Here is a 19,348-nt window from a genome sequence, read left to right as displayed (position 1 = left end):
GTGTAATGGGAAATGTATGTGGGCAGCAGATGAGCATTTCATTATTCCATTGATGAACAATGGGCTAGACTGTCTCTCTTTTTAACCCTTTCTGGGCGCATCCTTGGAAATAACAGCTCGTTTCTTCCCAATTTTTGCCCTTTTCCACACATTATCCCCTGGATTCATTTCTCCCCTCCCTCCTCCTCTGTTGCTAACAGAGATTAAAATGAACACAGAGCTTTCTACTGTACACACCACCCCGTGCCAGCTGGTATATATGTATTCAAAGGGTTTATTTTGTCAGCCAAACACAGGGCTAAGGAGGGTGTAGGAGTCAGACAGCAGAGGGAGCACAGGAGAACAGAACATTGGGTACCAGTTTGGTTTTTTTAAGTGTTCAGCAGCCACAATTGATCGGGGAAGATTTTCAACAGAGCTTTACCTATAGAATCATAGAATATCAGGGTTGGAAGGGACCTCAGGAGGTTCTAGTCCAATTCCCTGCTCAAAGCAGGACCAATCCCCAAACTAAACCATCCCAGCCAGGGCTTTGTCAAGCCGGACCTTAAAAACCTCTAAGGATGGAGATTCCTCCACCTCCCTAGGTAACCCATTCCAGTGCTTCATAGGAAGCATCTGTACTTTTAAAAGTGCTGAGCTAGTCCCAGATGCTCTCACTATGTGCTGCTTTGAGTTGAGCTCTGTTGAACGTCTTTTTTTTAAAAAATAGGTGCTAGATACACAGAGATTAAAGACGTTCTTTTGCGGTTTCTTAGGAAGAAGGACCGGATCAAAACAACAGGAGCAGCTTTCCCCTTCAGAGAACATTGTGTTTTAAAATATGTCCCAGATTTTCAGAAGTTAGGAGCCTAAAGTGAGGCTTCTAAATCCACCTCTAAGCACCTTAACAAATTATCTGATTTTCAAAAGTGCTGATCACCCGACAAGTTCTTAGTGAGTTGGGGATTTCTGAAAATCATGCCACTTATTTGTTATTCCAATAGCCCCGGGAGGCCCCAAGAGCAGGGCCCCGTCACGTTGGGTTCTGTGTATGCACACACCAGAGAGTGAGGCTATGCTACAATACAGCGTAAATTGACATAAGTTATGTCACTCAGGGGTGTGACTATGTCATTGAGGGGTGTGAATTGGCAGAGTTTACAGTGGCACAGCTGCATCTCTAATGTAGCCATAGTCCGAGAGACAACTCCCTGCTCCAATGAGCTGACAGATTAAGCAGACAAGGTATGTGTGGTGGGGAACAAAGGCACACAAAGATGAAGTAACTTGCCCAAGGTTATATGGTAAATCAGTGGCAGAGCTGGGGAAAAAACTCAAATCTTGAGTCCTAGCCCCCCTACCCTATCCACTAGACCACACTGCCTCTGGAGGTGCCTAAGTGTGGATCTCAGAGCCTAGATTTAGGCTTTGCAAACCTTGGCGATGGAATTAAACTTCCTCACCACCTTTTAGCAGCAACCATTTAAATACTCACTTTGAAGGGGACCGTATCCCAGCCGACCCCAGTTCAGAGCATAGCAGAGGATGAGAGAAAATGTGATTTCATGTAGCAGTTCTGCAAGCATTACAAAGCAGCTTTCACTAATAGCTGACTCTCGGGAACGTTTGCAAAGAATTCACTCTGGATTCCAAGCGAGACGTATTTAAACAGTTTAATGCAGCTCCCTGTAATTGTTCTTCAAAGCCATCATTTAGGAGGATAATTGAAAGCTTGTTTCACGTGGAGCAAGAGGACTGAACAAGCGAACCAAAGCTGTGCTACAATCTGAATTGTGACAAGGACAAGCGGGGGCTTGTCAGGGAGCGTATCCTGGACGGGTGCGTGGCGTTTAAAACAAAGGGACACACAGCAGCCGCTAGCAAAAGCACCCATCTCAGTCGATTTGATGGAAAGCACTTGACCGTTTAGTATTATTGTTTTTTATGTGCAAGGCCCCTTTGTGCCAGCTGCTGTACGGATACAAGAGACAGTGCCTGCCTTGACCAGCTTACGGTCCTGGGGCCTGAGTCATTAAAACACTGGGGCACATGATTTGAACGTGTGACCCATTAATTTCACTGAGTTAGGGTAAAACTCACGCTTAAAAGGCTCTGCTGAACAAGCCCTAACTGGATAAGACAGACAGAGCGCCGGAGAAAGGAATTCTATCATCCCCCCTCACTGGGGGATTGGGGAAAAGGGGCCCCGAGGTTCGGTGACTTGCCTGGTGTCATGCACCGAGTCTAGGGCAGAGCCAGAAATTGAACCTAAATCTCTTGGCTCCCACTTCACTCCAAATTCACACATCGCGGCGGAGGGAGGGCCCTGAGATCAGACTCCGACACGTCCATGCTCTCTGACGGAATTCAGTCCCTTTAATCTCGACAATCTACAATGGCCTCAGTCCAGGTGCTCGGGACCCACTCTGTGTGGCGCTCTGTCCCCCTCTAGTGGTGTCTAGGAGAAATACACTGATAAGTCTGCTACTCTCAACCTTTCCAGACGACCGTAGCCCTTGCAGGAGTCTGATTTGTCCTGCGTACCCCCAAAGTCTCACCTCACTTAAAAACCACTTGCTTGCAAAATCAGACATCAAAATACAAAAGTGTCACAGCCACACTGTTCCTGACAAATTGCCCCCTTTCTCATTTTTACCATAGAATTATAGAATAAATCAACTGGAACGTAAATATTGTACTTACATTTCAGTGTGTAGTATACAGAGCCGTATAAACATGTCATTATATGAAATTGTAGTGTGCACTGACTGCGTTAGTGTTTTTTAGGCAGCCTGTTGTAAAACGAGGCAAATCTCTAGTTGATGAGTTGATGTCCTGCAAAGGAAAAGCTGGGGCTGGTCCGTGCTAGCTGACTCGGGATTGGGCTAAGCGGCTGTTTAATTGCTGTGCAGATGTTCCGGCTCAGGGTCCTGAGCTCTGGGACCCTCCCACCTTGCAGGGTCCTAGAGCCCAGGCACCAGCCCAAGCCTGGAAGTCGACACTGCAATTAAACAGCCCCTTAGTCCAATCCCGGCGAGCCCGAGTCAGCTGGCACGGGCCAGCCAATGGCGGGTGTCTAATTGCAGTGTAGACATAGCCTTAGCGACCTGGCTTGTAGGTAGCAGATGCTTCATGGTTTTAAATGGAAGGGTCCCCAGCTCAGTCTGCGCTGGTGACCCGCCCCAGGCGCACAGCGTTACGTTTACATTGGATTACTCCCCTTCCTTTGTTGGCAAAAGCGGAATCAATTGCAAACAGCCCAAACGAGACAGCTCAAAGGAACTCTCCATGCAACCAGGTCATTTAAACTGAGAAGAGATGGCAAGATCCCATTTGTGCCTCGTCCCATCTCGCTCTGCTTTGGGGCTGTGATGGGGGAGACTTTCCCAAGCTGAGACCAGCGCACGTAACGAGAGCTGGGCAGGAAATGGTTTTCCCATCATGCGAGAACTGGAGATGTCAATTTGTTTCCCATCCTGAAATGGGACCCACCGCTGCCGTCCTTTGCAAAACAACCTCCCCAGCGAGTGAGGTTTGCAAAATCGAACCCATCACCGCTACTGGTTTTGTTTACAGTCCAGTCTGGTAGTCACCCATGCCTGGACTACGGTTCTCTCGGGATCAGCCTGCAACAAGTGGATTAACTGCCTCCCATGTGTCTCTCTATTACCATGTGCAGATTCCAGGCATGTATATAAATACATAGGAATACTAGATGATAAACAAAACCACTTTTCCCGTATAGGGTTATAAATGAAATGATTTTCCCTTCACATGGGAAGCGGAGAGTTTGAATTTCTTCCCACCCTGAAACAGACCAAAAAGTTGAAATCATGAAAATTTTCCACAAACCAAAACTCTGGATCAGGCCAATCAAATGTTTCGTTTTGATCATTTCAAAATGTTGATGATGATAAGTTTGAATGGAGGCTCTCAACGCCCTTTATAAAAGAAGGCTCAGGATCAGTCTTCTCATTTGCCAGATAGGGAAACTGAGGCGCAGGGCTATGGGCTAGCTTGCCCAAGGTTGATGGCGGAGATGAGACTAGAACCCAGGATCCGTGGCATCCAGGCTTGTGCCCCGACCCGCTGGCTAACCCATCACTGCATGAAAAATAATTAGCATGTGAAACAAGACGGTCCTAACAGCAGGGTCGAATGGCCAAGGCTCTGAACTGGGAGTCAGAGGCTGGCTTTGCCCTGCGACTTTGGGCACCATTCTGTGACTTTTGTTGCCCCTCCCACCTTTTATCTGGTTAACTGTAAGTGCTTAGGTGCAGGCCCTGTCTCTCTCCATGCCTCTGTACAGCACCTGCCAGGATAGTCCCCTGATCTCAGCTGGATCCTCTAGGCCAGTGGTTTTCAACCTGTGGTCCACAGACCCCTGGAGGTCCACAGACTATGTCTAAGATTGCCCAAAGGGGTCCACACCTCCTTTTTTAGGGGTCTGCAAATAGCCCAGGGACTCTGTTATCTCTGGGCCCAGCTCTGTCTCCCTTACGCTGATCCAATGCACCGGCTCCTGGGGTAAAACGTTCCTGGTGTGAAGGAGTGTGGGAAGAATGAGCCCATGTTTCCATCAGTTCTGCTGCTCCCCTCTTTTGCCTATTTCCAGCACTAGATTGATTCCTTTTGTGCAGAGCGGGCTCTGTTAACCTCGCATTGACACCGGGGGAAGATAAAACAATGGAGAGGAAACAGCCGCAGCAGCAGTGGAAGAGCGGTTTTCGGGCTGGTTTTCTTTTCCTCCGCTAGAACAGAAGTCATCGTTTCAGGTGTTTTGAAAGCATGGGCAGGTTAAAACCCAGCCTCCGTTGTTCTTGCCTGAAAATCCCACGCCCCCTCAGGAGCAGGAAATTTCCCAACCATGTCCCAGACTAATTGCACCGTATCCACACAAAGCTCCCAGCGCTTAGCAATGCTGAGCACATCTCGACCTGATGTGAAAACCAGCCCAGCCACTTCATTCTCATCCCATTATTCAAAGCAGGCTAGTTCATCTCCTGCTCCAGCGCCTGATTAGCAGGAGAGGGAAGCCTGGGCCCAAACTGGCTTCTCAGTAAATGAAAAAGATGTCAACGATGTTTTCAATAAAGCCTTCAACGGAGTCGCTGAAGATTACACAACAAATGAAACGTCTGGCTAATTTCTTTGTGAAAAATACAGTTGTCGGGGAAAAGGCTGTTTTTCGACGTTTGCACTCAAGAGAGCCCCCCAAGGACAAGATGTGCCTCATGCAGAGCAAAGAAGCAGTATCCTTCTAAATCGGTGCTTCGAAGGGCACACGAGCAGGCAGGCAGTCTGAATCCCAAGCTCCAAATTCACTGCTCCATTTTGTGTTTCCTCCTTGTAGCCCCAACTGGCTTGTTTCGGGCGCCATTTCTAAGGGCTTGATTTCAGCCCGAGATGGCAGGAGTCTTGAAAGAGCAGATAATCTGGAGAGATTCTGGAGCCATTCGATTCAAATCCAAACTCTGGCTCGGTCTGAGATCCTGACCCTATCCCTACTCTGGATCTGGCTGCTGGTTTTGCCTCTCCCGTGCTCGTACGCCTTTGGAATGGCTTTTTGGTTTGTAAGATGAAGCGTTTGTTGGAGAAGGGAACGGCTGCCAAGACTGACATGAGCTTTGCAAACACAGGGTCTGCTCCAAAGCCCAGTGCAAAGACTCCCATCGACTCCAGGGGGCTTTGGATCCGGCCCAGCACAAACGCTCGCAAGAGAGTTCAGACTGGGAGCTTTCTGGAGCCTCTCTCAGGATCACACGCTGCGGCAAGCGGGCTGCCCCGCACCGTCCGCACTCTGCTAGAGTAACGCCCCACGCCACCTGCTTGTTATGGCTGCTACATCACCTTCCCTTTGCCTTCCGCTGCCCTCTCTCCTGCTCGTTCTTTTCTAAGAGCTTGTCTCCTTTTCCAGCATTGGTTCCTCTCCTCCCTTTCTCTCCCATGCTAGCTCTTTGCCACGGGCCTTTATCTTCTTCTGGAATTTCCACCTGTCTGTTTGTTTATTTATTTGTGCTTTCCCATTAGCCTGCAGGTTTGCAGCTCTCTGCTGTCCACTCTTGTCTTGAAAGCAGTGCCCTTTGGCAACAGCCACGGCGCTTCCTCTTTTCGAAGCCCCATCCCCTCTGCCCCGAAACCGAAAGGGTTGTGCGGGGTAATGAAATTGAGACTAGACACTAGGCCTGGCTTTCTCATTTTCTCTCTAATAAACACAAAGCTGCCAGAAGTCCCGTTGTGAGTTTAATCTATATTTGCAATGAGCTCAAAGCACGGATCATTTGGACTGAGCCTGTATTCGCAGCTACCAATTACCTGGTGTTTAGACAAAAAAGCTAAACCTACACCACCGTCAAACAAGATGCATCGTAAAGCATTAGCCTGGGAAAGGAGGCATGTGTGTTTGCAGTGCCAGTGGAGGCTGGAAATCTGCATGCAATTTCCTCTTTCCGGAGGGGAGGGCTGGATTCTGGTGGTTAGCCACAGCTCTATAATGTGGCTGACACAGACACATTGCCCCCGGGGGCGGCGGGGGGGGGAGGGGGAGAGAACCAACAGCCATTCTGCTTCGGAGAGCTCCGTGCTGCACAGGGGAGGGGAGCGCCCACAAATTCGGGGGCTGCAAATCCAAACAATGAGTGTTACCAAGATACCCCCTGAAACAAACCCCTCAGGGATGACAGTGCCAGCGTCCCTTTGTTATTGCTCACAGCAATGGGGATTTGCATTGAGACACCATCCTGGTCAGGGCTGGGGTGTTCATGCTTCAGAGCCTGCACCTGACCACGCTGCAATGGTGATAAATCACGGACGGGATGCTTGCCTGGTGAGCTCATTGCTCACTCCTTGCCCAAAACCATTACACATGCAGGGAGCTTCCGGCTGGGGAACTAACCATGCTTGGATGGCTCCGTGCGTGCCGCTGGGAGGGAGCCGAGCTCAGGCCAGCGCAGCTGGAGATTGCTCACTGTGTATTGTACAATGCCTAGAAGGCAGGGGCTGGAGGAAAGGAGGTAGGTTCCCGACACGGCTCTGCCAGTGCCCCTCCGTCCTGGCCTGCAGCACCTTCTGCTACCCCCGTCCCCAGTGCACACACAGCCTCTCCACCATCCTACCCCGTCCTAGCTTGCTGCCTCTCCTGAACCTCCAGTCTGGTGCGAGACTGCCCGCAGAACTGCAGCATGACACGCCGCACAGCGATTTTTGTGACGGGAATAAATGGGGCTAGATCCTCAGCTAGCGTAAATCAGCATTGCACTCCTGACTTCAACGGCACTATGCCAGCCTCCACCAGCTGAGGATCTGGCCCGTGATTGGCCTCTAGCAAACCAAACTCCCTTCCTTTGTGACCCACGCTGGATTTGAACCTAGCTCTGCAACCTGCTCTGCTACCCAGGATTCTTGCTTTGGAAGCTGGTTGCCTCCAGACAGCAACATCTCAGCTGCATAGAACTAGAAGCCTATGAGAGAGGGAGAGATACCTGAGCTAGTTCAAATGAACTGGAACGCGGTGACAGCATCTATCAAAGGCACGAGATACCGGTGCATTCCCATTCATCTGCCCAGTGGCAGCTTCCCCGCTGCAAAGACGTCCTCTTCTGTAGTCAGAGGGACTTGGCAGGGACAGCTGTTTTTCACCGTCACACTGCTCTCTCTCCGAATGCCATAGGACAAGCAGAGGGGCCTGGATTGGTAGCGCAGCCTGTGCACAGATGACCACTTGCAAAAGCCTTCCTCTCCTCTCCTCTCCTCCTCCTCCTCCCCCCATTGGTATTTGCTTTGTGGGAACCGGCTTCAGGGGCAGAGACTCCTCTGGGAGCTCAGGCGAAGAAGGAATCAGCCAAAGGGTGGAGACCAAGTTCTTTCTGGGATGCAGAATCGACCTGGCTCCTTGTCTTCCTTTCCACTCCAGCTGTGATCCCCACCAGCCCTCAGACGCTGAGCAGGGCTGGGCCTAATCAGTGCTTGGCTGGGAGGCCTCCAGGGAAGATGCAGGGTGCTGGAGAAAGTATTGGGGTGCGGGGAGATTGTGCAGGTAACAGCCTTTGGGGCAGACGCCACACTCCAGCACGTCCATCTCCGTCTGTCAAAGGGTTTATGCTGCATCCCCACGGCACCCAAGGCCAGGCCCGCCAGCTTTCAGGTGGCAATTTACAAGGCTTAGAGACAACAAATCCTGCATCTGGGCAGGGGGTTAGACTAGTGACACTTGCGGTCCCTTCTAACCCTATGGCTCTATGAATTAACCCTGGGGCCCAGGGATCTTTGCACAGAAGATGGGTGTCCAGGCTAAATCCAGACTCTGGTAATGACATTATCCCAGTGGAACGAGGGGGGTATGTACTTACCAGACTGAACATGGCGTAACTAGACCGAACGTGGGGGACATATTACCCCACCTGTGGTACTGCAGGCTCCCCATCCTCCCTCTGGAGCATCTGGTCACTATCAGAGACAGGGCCCTGGACTAGAGTGACCTGGCAGTTCCTGGGTTCCTATAGGGTGATTAGTTCCCAAACAACCCAGAGTCCAAACATTACTCATCCAAGCTATTCAGCAGTTAGGGGAAGATGGGGCTTGGCTCATGAGCAGATCCTAAGAGCGTCGGGGCATCTGTCTGAGCCCCATTCAGTCCCTGGCCTCTCTCCGGAGACTCCCAGCAAAGGAGACAATTTGATGATGCCGTTTGCGATGAGGACTGTGGCCCCTGGGGAAGTGACCAGATTCATTTCTCGTAGGGCCTGAACAGCTGTCAGGTGGGAGCAACCTTCAGTCCCTGCCGGCCTCGGGATGGAAGCCTCTGTATCCCGTTTCCATCGCTCCTGAGCCATCCAGCTCCCCCAAGGCTGCTCCCCTTCCCTGGAGACAGAGCAGGCAGAGAACGGCCCTCTCTGCTACAACCACGGCAGCTCTCTGTGTTTATTTCCCCTCCCGGGTCCGCCCTGGGGAGGCCACATCTGGCTGCATCCCCTCACCCACCTTGTGAGCCCCACACTGGCATCTTCATCTCTGCCCTCTAGAGGTCACTCGCTCTGGCCAGTCAGCACCGTCCCAACAAACCGGGCTTGGCTTGGCCTGGGAGCAAACAAAAGAGTAACTCAGAGCTCAGCCCTGCGCTCCGGGCCGAGCTCATTTTACAGCAGCAGCTGGTCTAACATCTGGCAGGTTAATGGCCAAGTGCACAGGTCGCTCGGCGGGTGAAAGGAGCAAACGCGTTAGCCTGGGAGAGAGTGGCGGGCTGGAGCTGGCTCTAACAGGGGTGACCCAAGCGAGTTAACCCTTTCTCGGCAGGGTGCGAATGCGGCCCTTGTGCTCCGCTGGTGTCAGGCTGCGATCACGCAGTGCTTCAGGTACCGCACGAGCTCTGCTTGAGTCTGGGTCTGGTTCCAACCACGTGGCTTGTGCCGCACAAGAGCTTCGCAGAGCCCTGCCCAGGCTCTGTGTCTGGGAAGCTCAGCCCTTAAAGGAACAATCCCCAATTCCACAATGGTCGAGTCCTTTTCAGCACTGGCCCTTCCCTGCCGCGCTGGTGCCGCAGTGGAGGAAGGAGTCACTCCTTGGGGGTTACTAGGCTGTGGCAGATCAGGGTGGGAAGGCACTGGCAGAGCGCGGGAGCTCTGGAGAGCAGGCTGGAGCCATGCTAGCAGAACTGCATGCCGGCCCACGGCCAGCTGTGGGCGGGTTTCTATGGAATGTCGGTATCAATTCATGCTCCACACAATGGCAAAAGCCTGGTGAATTAAGTCCTATGCCTGAATTAATTGTTGCCAAATTAGCCCTGCTTGATTACTGGCCTCACAATGACCAAAGTGGGAATAAATCTTGATTAGACTAGGCTCTTTAACACAGTCGTTTGGGGAAAGCTGTCGTCACGCCCAGGCGGATGCTTTGCACAATAATTTTGGGCGGCACGAGGGGACAAGTCGCCCCGCCAGGGAGCAGCAGTTCCAGCGTGGTGTCTGCACTTCTCTGAGCCAGAGCCCCAGCTGGTGGAAATCCACAGGAGAGAGACCAAGTTGGGGAGGTCATATCTTTGATCGGACCAACTTGTGTTGGTGAAAGATAAGCTTTTGAGCTACACGGGGCGCTTCTTCAGATCTGGAGCGCTGTGTGCCTCGAAAGCGTGTCCATTCCACCAGCAGAATAACTCTTTTCAAGTCATGGAGGCACATTACCATTCATTCGTTCTGCAGTAAGAATAGTTTCCCGTGTCGAGGTCAAGTAAACCCACCCACTACCGAGCCTCCGTCTTCAACTTTAAAAGCATCAGCCTTTGGGCCACGGGCTAGTCCACCCGCACCCACCCCCCAGCTCCGCATGTCAATCATTTCAGGCTGAGCTGCCTGCAGCATTGGCTCCCTTGCACGAGCTGATAAATGTTTCATGATACAGGCTGCTTCGGCTGCCAATGGGAGTCATACAATATTTAGCGGGGCTGGGGACAAGCCTTATTTAAAATCCAGTGGATGCATAACGACCATCCTGGGCTGAGGTTTTCAATTTGCTACCGCAACTAAGTTCAGCGGCATGAGGCCTGATGCTGCACAGTGCTCCAGCCAGTGTAGTCATTACACCCGTGAAAAGGGACTGCGGGGGGGGTGTATGGTACTGGTTCACTAGGATTTTGCACCCACTTTGCACATGTGTAAATGGCAGCGTGCAAGGCAATGGCCTGGCGTTCCTAGCCCATGGCTGCAAATCACCCAATTAACGCTCGTTTGCTAATCAGAAGGTGAGTAAAAGTTGACAGGGCGGACCCCAAGCTTTGTTCCTGTCCCAGAGGGAGCCCAAATTCATGGACAGATGAAATCCTGCTCCTTTGTCACCCTGGCTTAGCCATCATCTCTAGTGATTCAGTGCATCTCTGCACAGACTGCAGCCAACTCCGCCTTCTGCCCCGGCCCACAGGGCCAGCAATTATTGGTGAGTCTTTCACTATCAAGGTCAATCAAAACCATACGAGAAACCAGAGATGGGCCAAAAGGGGAACCACGTGTCCCTTGAGGTGGCTGGGTCAGGGCATGTGAGGTGTGTGGTGCCCATCCCCAGGGCAGCTGATCTGGAGCAGGTGAGGTGGGCCGGGCCAGCCCTGTTTTTCAGTGGTCTGTATAAACCTCTCAAGGAGCCAAAGAAACAGGAGAAAATGGCACATGCTAGAGAAATGGGTTAGATTCACCCCCGGACCACCACCCTGCAAATCTCCCCAGCTGCCACCCTGCAGGACCAAATCCAGAGGTGCTATTTGTCCCATGTGGCTGCTTTAAGCCCTAGGTGGCCTATTAGAGTTGGGAACTCCAGGGCAGCTTACACCCTATGCCCAGCACGGGGCCGCGAGGTGAACTATAGAGGTTTTGCCAGCAGGAGTTTGGGATGGCCAGGTCATGAAGCATCCCGGGAATGGGTTCTGCAGCTCACCTTGGCCGAGTACTGCTAGAACCACCGCCCCTCCCTCGCCAGCGGAACATTCGTGTCTGTCACGTCAACCGCTGATTTAGAAAGGGGATGGGAACGTTTGATCAGTGCTGCTTGACATAGCCTGTAAAACCAGACAAGCTGAGCACGCTGGGCCTGGTACAAGCTGTGATGGGAAGGGAAAATTACTGCGCACTTGAGAAACCGCTAAAAGACATTTACATTCTAGGCACAAAGACGCCAAGATCTTGGGATAGGACTTAGGGCCTCCTAGCGCTGGCATCATCAGGGGAAGAAGCTCCCACTGATAGTCCTGCTGGCTTGCAGGATCCTGAGCCTGTCACCGGCGCAGGCTTGTAAATTGCTGGGCTTGGACCTCGGCAATCTTAGGGGGAAATTCCATATTTGGAGGGAAAGAAAGAGCTTTGTGATTATGATTTTCAGTGGTAGCTCTGGACTGAATGATCCCCGGGATTCATGTCTCCCTGCACAGGCAGCGACTGAAGCCGCGGCTGTGTTAGAAACTTGTCAATGTTAGCTAGGGGGTGATTAGTCTAAGACATTTCTACACCGACAAACAGCCTGGTGCGGATGCAATTAAACTGGCAGAAAAGTGCTTTCTCCAGAATAGCTCCCTTCACGCAGGGAACCGGGATAGGTGACACTGGCAAAAGCACTTTTATTTGCCAGAATACGCGGCAGCTCCCCTAGGAGGGTATAGACATCGTTATCAGACCCTGGGATAGCTACACCAGCAAACCTTGTCTAGCCCAGACTAAGCTCGACTAGCAGAGTGATTGCCCCACTGCTGGCCTGCTCAGGGCTTGAACTGACGCTTTAGTGATGGAGGAACAAGCTGGTGTATTAACCCCCTGTGACCCTGTGATGGATGAGTTACCGTCGAGGGACAGTCTGGTTATTTTTACCCTTCTGTTTTGGGCTGATGCCGCCCTGCAGCGATTTGGGTTGACACAAGCAGTGTCTCCGGGAGTTTATGTGACTGGGTTTGCAACTGCCTGCTTGCTTTGGTGTCGCGATTCCAGCCTTCCGGAGCTGGACCGCGCAGTAAGAATTGCAAACACATTCCTCATCTGGATCCCAAGGAAGCACCTTTCAGGAGACATCCTCCATACGCTCGTCCCGCCTTTCCCTGCGGGAGAGGAGGATGCATGTGACAAGTTTTCCTCTGCCAGGAAACGCTGCGGAGTGTTTAGTATTTTGTACAGCAGGATAATGCATTTAAGGACTAAGGGCCTAATTCAAAGCCCATTGAAGTGAATACAAAGACACCCTCTGATTGCAGTAGGCTGTGGATCAAGCCTTTGAAGGCCAAACCAGATGCCTGGCTTATAAATCATAGGAATTTCACATACAGAACGGGTCCAAGGTGGAAAATTAAGATCTGGAAAGTTCCCTGGGCGGTTTGTATCCAGGGTTCCAATATGGTCCATTACCAGGAGAGAGACCATTTGGTAAATTCACGTCTAAATAAAGGTATGGATTATGTGCCACCCCCTTTCATTCCCAAATCTGTTCACCTCTGGCCCGGGGTTGGGTCCTCTCTAGTGTCAGATCTTTGAAGGACAATCCCAACTCTGACTGGATTAGACACTGGATTCGCTTTGTTGTTTGTTTCTTCTCCCTGCTCTCTGCTTCATAGAATCATAGAATCTCAGGGCTGGAAGGGACCTCAGGAGGTATCTAGTCCATCCCCCTGCTCAAAGCAGGACCAATCCCCAACTAAATCATCCCTGCCAGGGCTTTGTCAAGCCTGACCTTAAAAACCTCCAAGGAAGGAGATTCCATCACCTCTCTAGGTAACCCATTCCAGTGCTTCACCACCCTCCTAGTGAAAAAGTTTTTCCTAATATCCAACCTAGACCTCCCCAACTGCAACTTGAGACCATTACTCCTTGTTCTGTCATCTGGTACCACTGAGAACAGTCTAGATCAGGGGTAGGCAACCTATGGCACGCCTGCCGAAGGCGGCACGCAAGCTGATTTTCAGTGGCACTCACACTGCCCGGGTCCTGGCCACTGGTCCGGGGGGCTCTGCATTTTAATTTAATTTTAAATGACGTTTCTTAAACATTTTAAAAACCTAATTTACTTTACATACAACAATAGTTTAGTTATATATTATAGACGTATAGAAAGAAACCTTCTAAAAACATTAAAATGTATGACTGGCACGCAAAACCTTAAATCAGAGTGAATAAATGAAGACTCGGCACAGCACTTCTGAAAGGTTGCTGACCCCTGGTCTAGATCCATCCTCTTTGGAACCTCCTTTCCAGGTAGTTGAAAGCAGCTATCAAATCCCCCCTCATTCTTCTGCAGACTAAACAATCCCAGTTCCCTCAGCCTCTCCTCATAAGTCATGTGCTCCAGACCCCTAATCATTTTTGTTGCCCTCCGCTGGACTCTTTCCAATTTTTCCACATCCTTCTTGTAGTGTGGGGCCCAAAACTGGACACAGTACTCCAGGTGACGCCTCACCAATGTCGAATAGAGGGGAATGATCACATCCCTCGATCTTCCCTGCACCCCAGAAATCTCCTTGTATCTCACCCACCCTTCGTTGGTGTTAATGCCCCACAGGGAATGGCCAAAGGAGAATAGCATGTGTGAGAGGCAGTGACGCTGGGGGAGATTTAACTGGCTGGAACTACTTGGCAAAGCAAGCACACGCAGGCATATAATACAAGCTAACATCTCTCCACGCTCAGGTGATACCAGCAGCTAGGCATCACGTATGGCCCTAGTCTGGCAACAAACAATGTATGGACCCTGCACCCATATGGACTGCTACTAAGGTCAATGGGGCTTTGCGTGGGCACAAAAATCCACAGTCATGGAGCAGTTTCACTTTCAGTGCCTTCGATTGCAAAGTCTTTAGGGCTGGGACTGTCTCTTCCTAGGTTTGTGCAGCATCTGGCACAATGGGGCCCTGATCCTGTCTGGGATCGTTGGCTGCTACCATAATACCACAATAAACACCACCACATGGGGACAATGCACCTCAGCCAAACAATAATTCGCTCTCTCCAGCATTATCCCAGCTGCTTCGCGGTTTCCTCCACCCAATTAAAAAAATCTAGAAAACGGGCCTCTCTGAACGTTGTGCACAAATAAAAAGAAAAAAAAGAGAGCTCAGCATTATTCCAAGGAAACCTCTGTTCCCCATTTGGGACTGAACACCTGACAGATCAGGAGACACAATCCTCCCTTAGAGCCGAGGGAGCCTAATGAATATGTATTTAGACTGAATTATCCAGGGACAAGTCATTTACATCAACAACAGAGCTGGTTTCTTTGGCCTCGTACTGGAAGCGGAATGCTGAGCTCAGCATAATGGAAAACCTTGAACTAAAAGTAGCCAAGCCTATAAAAGTCACGTCTCAAATTTATTTTTCCCGGTGGATGTTTTTGCTGCTGCCGACATTCATCTTCATTTCAATATATCCTGCTGTTCTTTTGGTCTTATTTACGGAGGTTGTTGTACAAATGAATCTTATTAATCAGTGTCGCTGAGTTTAATCATGCTTAACGAGGGTTGGTTGTTTGCAACAGCAGCTAGGCAGCTGAGCATAGGTTTTGCTGTCCTGGGAATCTCGGCATGGAGCCCCACCCCAGCTGTGGCCTATGCCAGGTTGCTTGTGTCTCCACTTTGCTCACTTGCTGGAAAGCCAAGTGATGAGTAAAATCAAAGGAAGTGATTTGGTGGCCTGCCAAGAACAGATTTGTTAAAGCATCTTGATAGTCTTTGTAACTGACCAATCACTCACTCGCAGAGCTGATAACTGCCCCAGATTCCATCCCACCCCAGACTTTATCAGGGCTATTTACAGGCCCTGTGGATAAACTCCTAGGCATTGGGCATGGCAGGAGCAGAAGAGATCTCCCAGCCCTGGGCTGCCAGGTTGCTTGTGTCTCCACTTTGCTCACTTGCTGGAAAGCCAAGTGATGAGTAAAATCAAAGGAAGTGATTTGGTGGCCTGCCAAGAACAGATTTGTTAAAGCATCTTGATAGTCTTTGTAACTGACCAATCACTCACTCGCAGAGCTGATAACTGCCCCAGATTCCATCCCACCCCAGACTTTATCAGGGCTATTTACAGGCCCTGTGGATAAACTCCTAGGCATTGGGCATGGCAGGAGCAGAAGAGATCTCCCAGCCCTGGGCTCCCTTCCAAACCTTCTCCCCTGGTGTATGGGTGGGGCCCTAACAAATTCACAGTCCATTTTGGTCAATTTCACGGTGATAGGATTTAAAAAATCATAAATTTCATGATTTCAGCTATTTAGATCTGAAATTTCACAGTGTTGTGTTTGCAGGGGTCCTGACCCAAAAAGGAGTTGTGTGTGTGTGTGGGGGAGGGGGGTCGCAAGGTTATTGTAGGGGGGTTGCGGTACTGCTACCCTCACTTCTGCGCTGCTGCTGGTGGCAGCGCTGCCTTCAGAGCTGGGCAGCTGGAGAGCGACGGCTGCTGGCCGGGATCCCCGCTCTGAAGGCAGAGCCACCATCAGCAGCAGTGCAGAAGTAAGGATGGCATGGTATGGTATTGCCACCCTTACTTCTGTGCTGCTGTCTGCAGAGCTGGGCCCTCCCCAGCAGCTGCCACTCTCCAGCCACCCTGCTCTGAAGGCAGCAGCAGTGCAGAAGTAAGGATGGCATGGCATGGTATTGCCACCCTTACTTCTGTGCTGCTGCTGGCGGGGCGCTGCCTTCAGACTGGGTGCTCAGCCAACAGCTGCCGCTCTCCAGCTGCCTAGCTCTGAAGGCAGCACAGAAGTAAGGGCAGCAATACCCCCCCCCCCCCTAAAATAGCCTTGTGACCTCCCTGCAACTTTTGGGTCAGGACCCCCAATTTGAGAAACGCTGGTCTCCGCTGTGAAATCTGTACAATATAGGATAAAAGCACACAAAAGACCCGATTTCACGGGGGGAGACCCGATTTCACGGTCCATGATGCGTTTTTCATGGCCGTGACTTTGGTAGGGCCCTATGTATTGGTAAAGAAACAAGGAGTCGCAGGTTTCAGCGAAACGTCGTCACATCCACAACATCGCAGAGGAAGATGGATTCAGTGCCATATTCAGAGCCCCTAATGCTGCGGGCAGGATGTTCCAAATGGCTCCGATGCCCCGGGCGCCCAATGGCAGCACTGTTAGGCTAGCGCCGAGCTCTTTGGAATATCCCACCGGACACGTCTCCATGTCTTTGTAGCCCGCTTCTTCCTGCTGCCGCACTTCCTCAGAGACACGGGCAGCGTCCGGCAGACGCTGTTGGGCCACGTTCCTCCCAGGTGATTGGTGTTCAAGCCACTGGTCTAAGCTCTAAAACGGACAAAGGAGCTTTACAATCACTGGGCGGGGTGCTGAAGCCGAGTCCTATAACTGGCTGCTGCAGCATCCATGTAATTAGCTAGTTCCCTCCTGTTTTCTTTTATACAGAGGTTTCACTGTATGTTAAGGAATGACTAATAACTTCCCTGCTGTGCCCAGTCGCCATCATAGTGTCACCCTCTCCCCTCCCCCCGCCCCCGGAGGTTTTTGTTCTGCTTTGTAAGGACAGGTGGCCTCTGACAGCGACGCTCAATAAGCAGCATTGTTCTGCGTGGATCACATGTGGTGCCCGCCCCAAAGCCTTCCTGAGAAAGGCTTATCTGTAAGGCAGCAGGTGGCCTGGGTTTAAACCCGGCTGGCGTGTTCTCAGCCCAGTTGCCATTGTCAGGGAGTGACCCACCCCGGCTCCCCTCCCAGGGTTGGGTCAGGAGGAGCCTCGTGCAGGCGAAGACGGAAGCCCCTGGAACTGAATTGCCAGGGGGCGGGTAAAGATAAGGACTGCGGTGTATTGGCAGAACTGCTCAGCACTTACCAAGAGGGTTGATGATGCTGGTGGGGGTGGAAAGGCTGGGGGCGGACGTGATGCATTAAACACCTATTGCCAGCACAGCTCACACCCGCTATGCTACTAAACAGCCATTAGATGGTCTATAAAGGATGATAAAGAACAACCTCCACTGCATTCCTTACAGCACAGGGGAAAACAATCAGACTTGGCTCTTACACAGTTCTTGCCATCCGGATCTCCCAAGGGGCCTGGTAAATATCCTAATTCCCATTGCACAGTTCGGAAAGCAAAGCCATCGGGAGCGGCACAAGTCGCCCGACAGGCCAGTCTTAGAGCTGGCGTCTGGATTGGGTTCTACTCCTGTCTCCCCAGGCAGAGCATAGGCGCCGACTCCGTGGGTGCTCCGGGCCTGGAGCACCCAGCGGGAAAAATTAGTAGCTGAGCTCCCCTCCTTCCCCACCCCCCCTTCTCCTCCCCCCCCCCCTCCCGAGCATGTCCCCGCTCCTCCGCCTACCTCCCAGCGCTTCCCACTGCCAAACAGCTGTTTGGTGGTGCTTAGGACTTTCCGGGAGGGAGGGGGGAGGAGCGGGGATGCAGTGCGCTCAGGGGAGGAGGTGGAGAAGAGGCGGGGCAGGGGCGGGGATTTGGGGGGAAAGCGGTGGAATGGGGGTGGAAGGGGGCAGGGACTTGGGGGAAGGGGTGGAATGGGGACAGGGACTTTGGGGAAGGGGTGGAATGGGGCGGGGTGAGGGCGGTGCAGGGGCGGGGCCAAGGGCAGGGGTGGGGTCGAGCACCCATCGGGAACAGTGGAAGTCGGCGCCTATGAGGCAGTGAGCCCAGCTGGGCAGTCTGGGTTCCTACTGCTTTGGGTTTTGAACTCTTGAAACTTTTGTTGTAACAGGCATTGCAGCTAGGAAGTGAAAATTGAAGGGTGCCTCCCGCAGGACCCGCTGAAATCACACTCCTGCAGGCATAGCTTCCAGTGACTGGCCACCTGGGCACCGCAGGGTAAGCCCCCAAACACTAGCCGTACCTCCCCGGCACGGATCAAGGAGCTGATGGAAAATTGGAGCAACCTTCTCTGAATTCCGCTCTACCCTGGTTGCTGTGCCATTGATTTCTGAAGTGCTGGGCTGGGGGAACCACTTGCGGTATTACAGCAAAGCTTCCTCTGCCTTTGTTTACTAGCGTTTTTCCAGCCCCGCTGCTGTCCCACTGCCTAGAACTGACTTCCCTGGGTTCTTTGTCAGGCCCGCTGCTTGCAGACGGCGATACAAGAGGGCATCGTGCGGAGAAGGGGGTGGGGGTGTGTGGTGGAATTGAGAAGGGTGCACACAAAGGGTCACAGCAACAAACTATTCAGCGTCTGCAAAGTGGAAGGACACCTGCGCCCTCGAAATCGGTCCCTACACCTGGAGAGACAAGAGACTGCGCTGGAGACAAAGGGCTTGTCTCGATGGACAATTAAACCATGGCAAGTGGGGATGCCAATTTACCCCACACTAGCCTGTTTGTGTGGGCCTTGCTGCTCTTGGAGCTAGTCCAGTTTCAAAGAGGGCTAGATCCAATCACTCTAACAAACTGCTAACGGGCGTCAGCAGGGTGCACCTGGACAGTTCGATGGCAGCAGGCTAGTGGGGGGTAGATTCACACCCCAGTTTGCTGTAGTCTAATTGTTCGAGTAGACAAGCCCCGTTCAGTGCAGTCAGAGAGTCGTACTTTACGCATAAGCATTTGTGAAGGGAAACCTGGTCTACAGGAATGATCACAAGTTGCTTCAATCCTGGCTCTGCCACTGACCGCTGTGGCCTTGAACAAATCACTTAACCTGCCCAAATTTTCTCTTCCTTGGAAAGTGACAATTATACCTACCTACTTTTTTCCAGCAGCAGGGCTGTTAGTTAATAACTGCAGATATAAATTGTTGTGTAAATACTCCAGGCCTCCTTCTCATCTCAGATCCTTGGGGTTTACACCAGTACAGTTCCATCGGTCTCAGCAGAGCTGCTCCTGATTTACACCAGCATAAGTGAAATCAGAATCAAACCTGGAGTGACCCAGCTTTCACTGGGACAGGAGCAAGAAAACAGGAACATT

Source organism: Emys orbicularis, chromosome 22 (assembly GCF_028017835.1).
Source record: "Emys orbicularis isolate rEmyOrb1 chromosome 22, rEmyOrb1.hap1, whole genome shotgun sequence".
NCBI lineage: Eukaryota > Metazoa > Chordata > Testudines > Emydidae > Emys > Emys orbicularis.
This window is presented reverse-complemented; position numbering follows the sequence as displayed.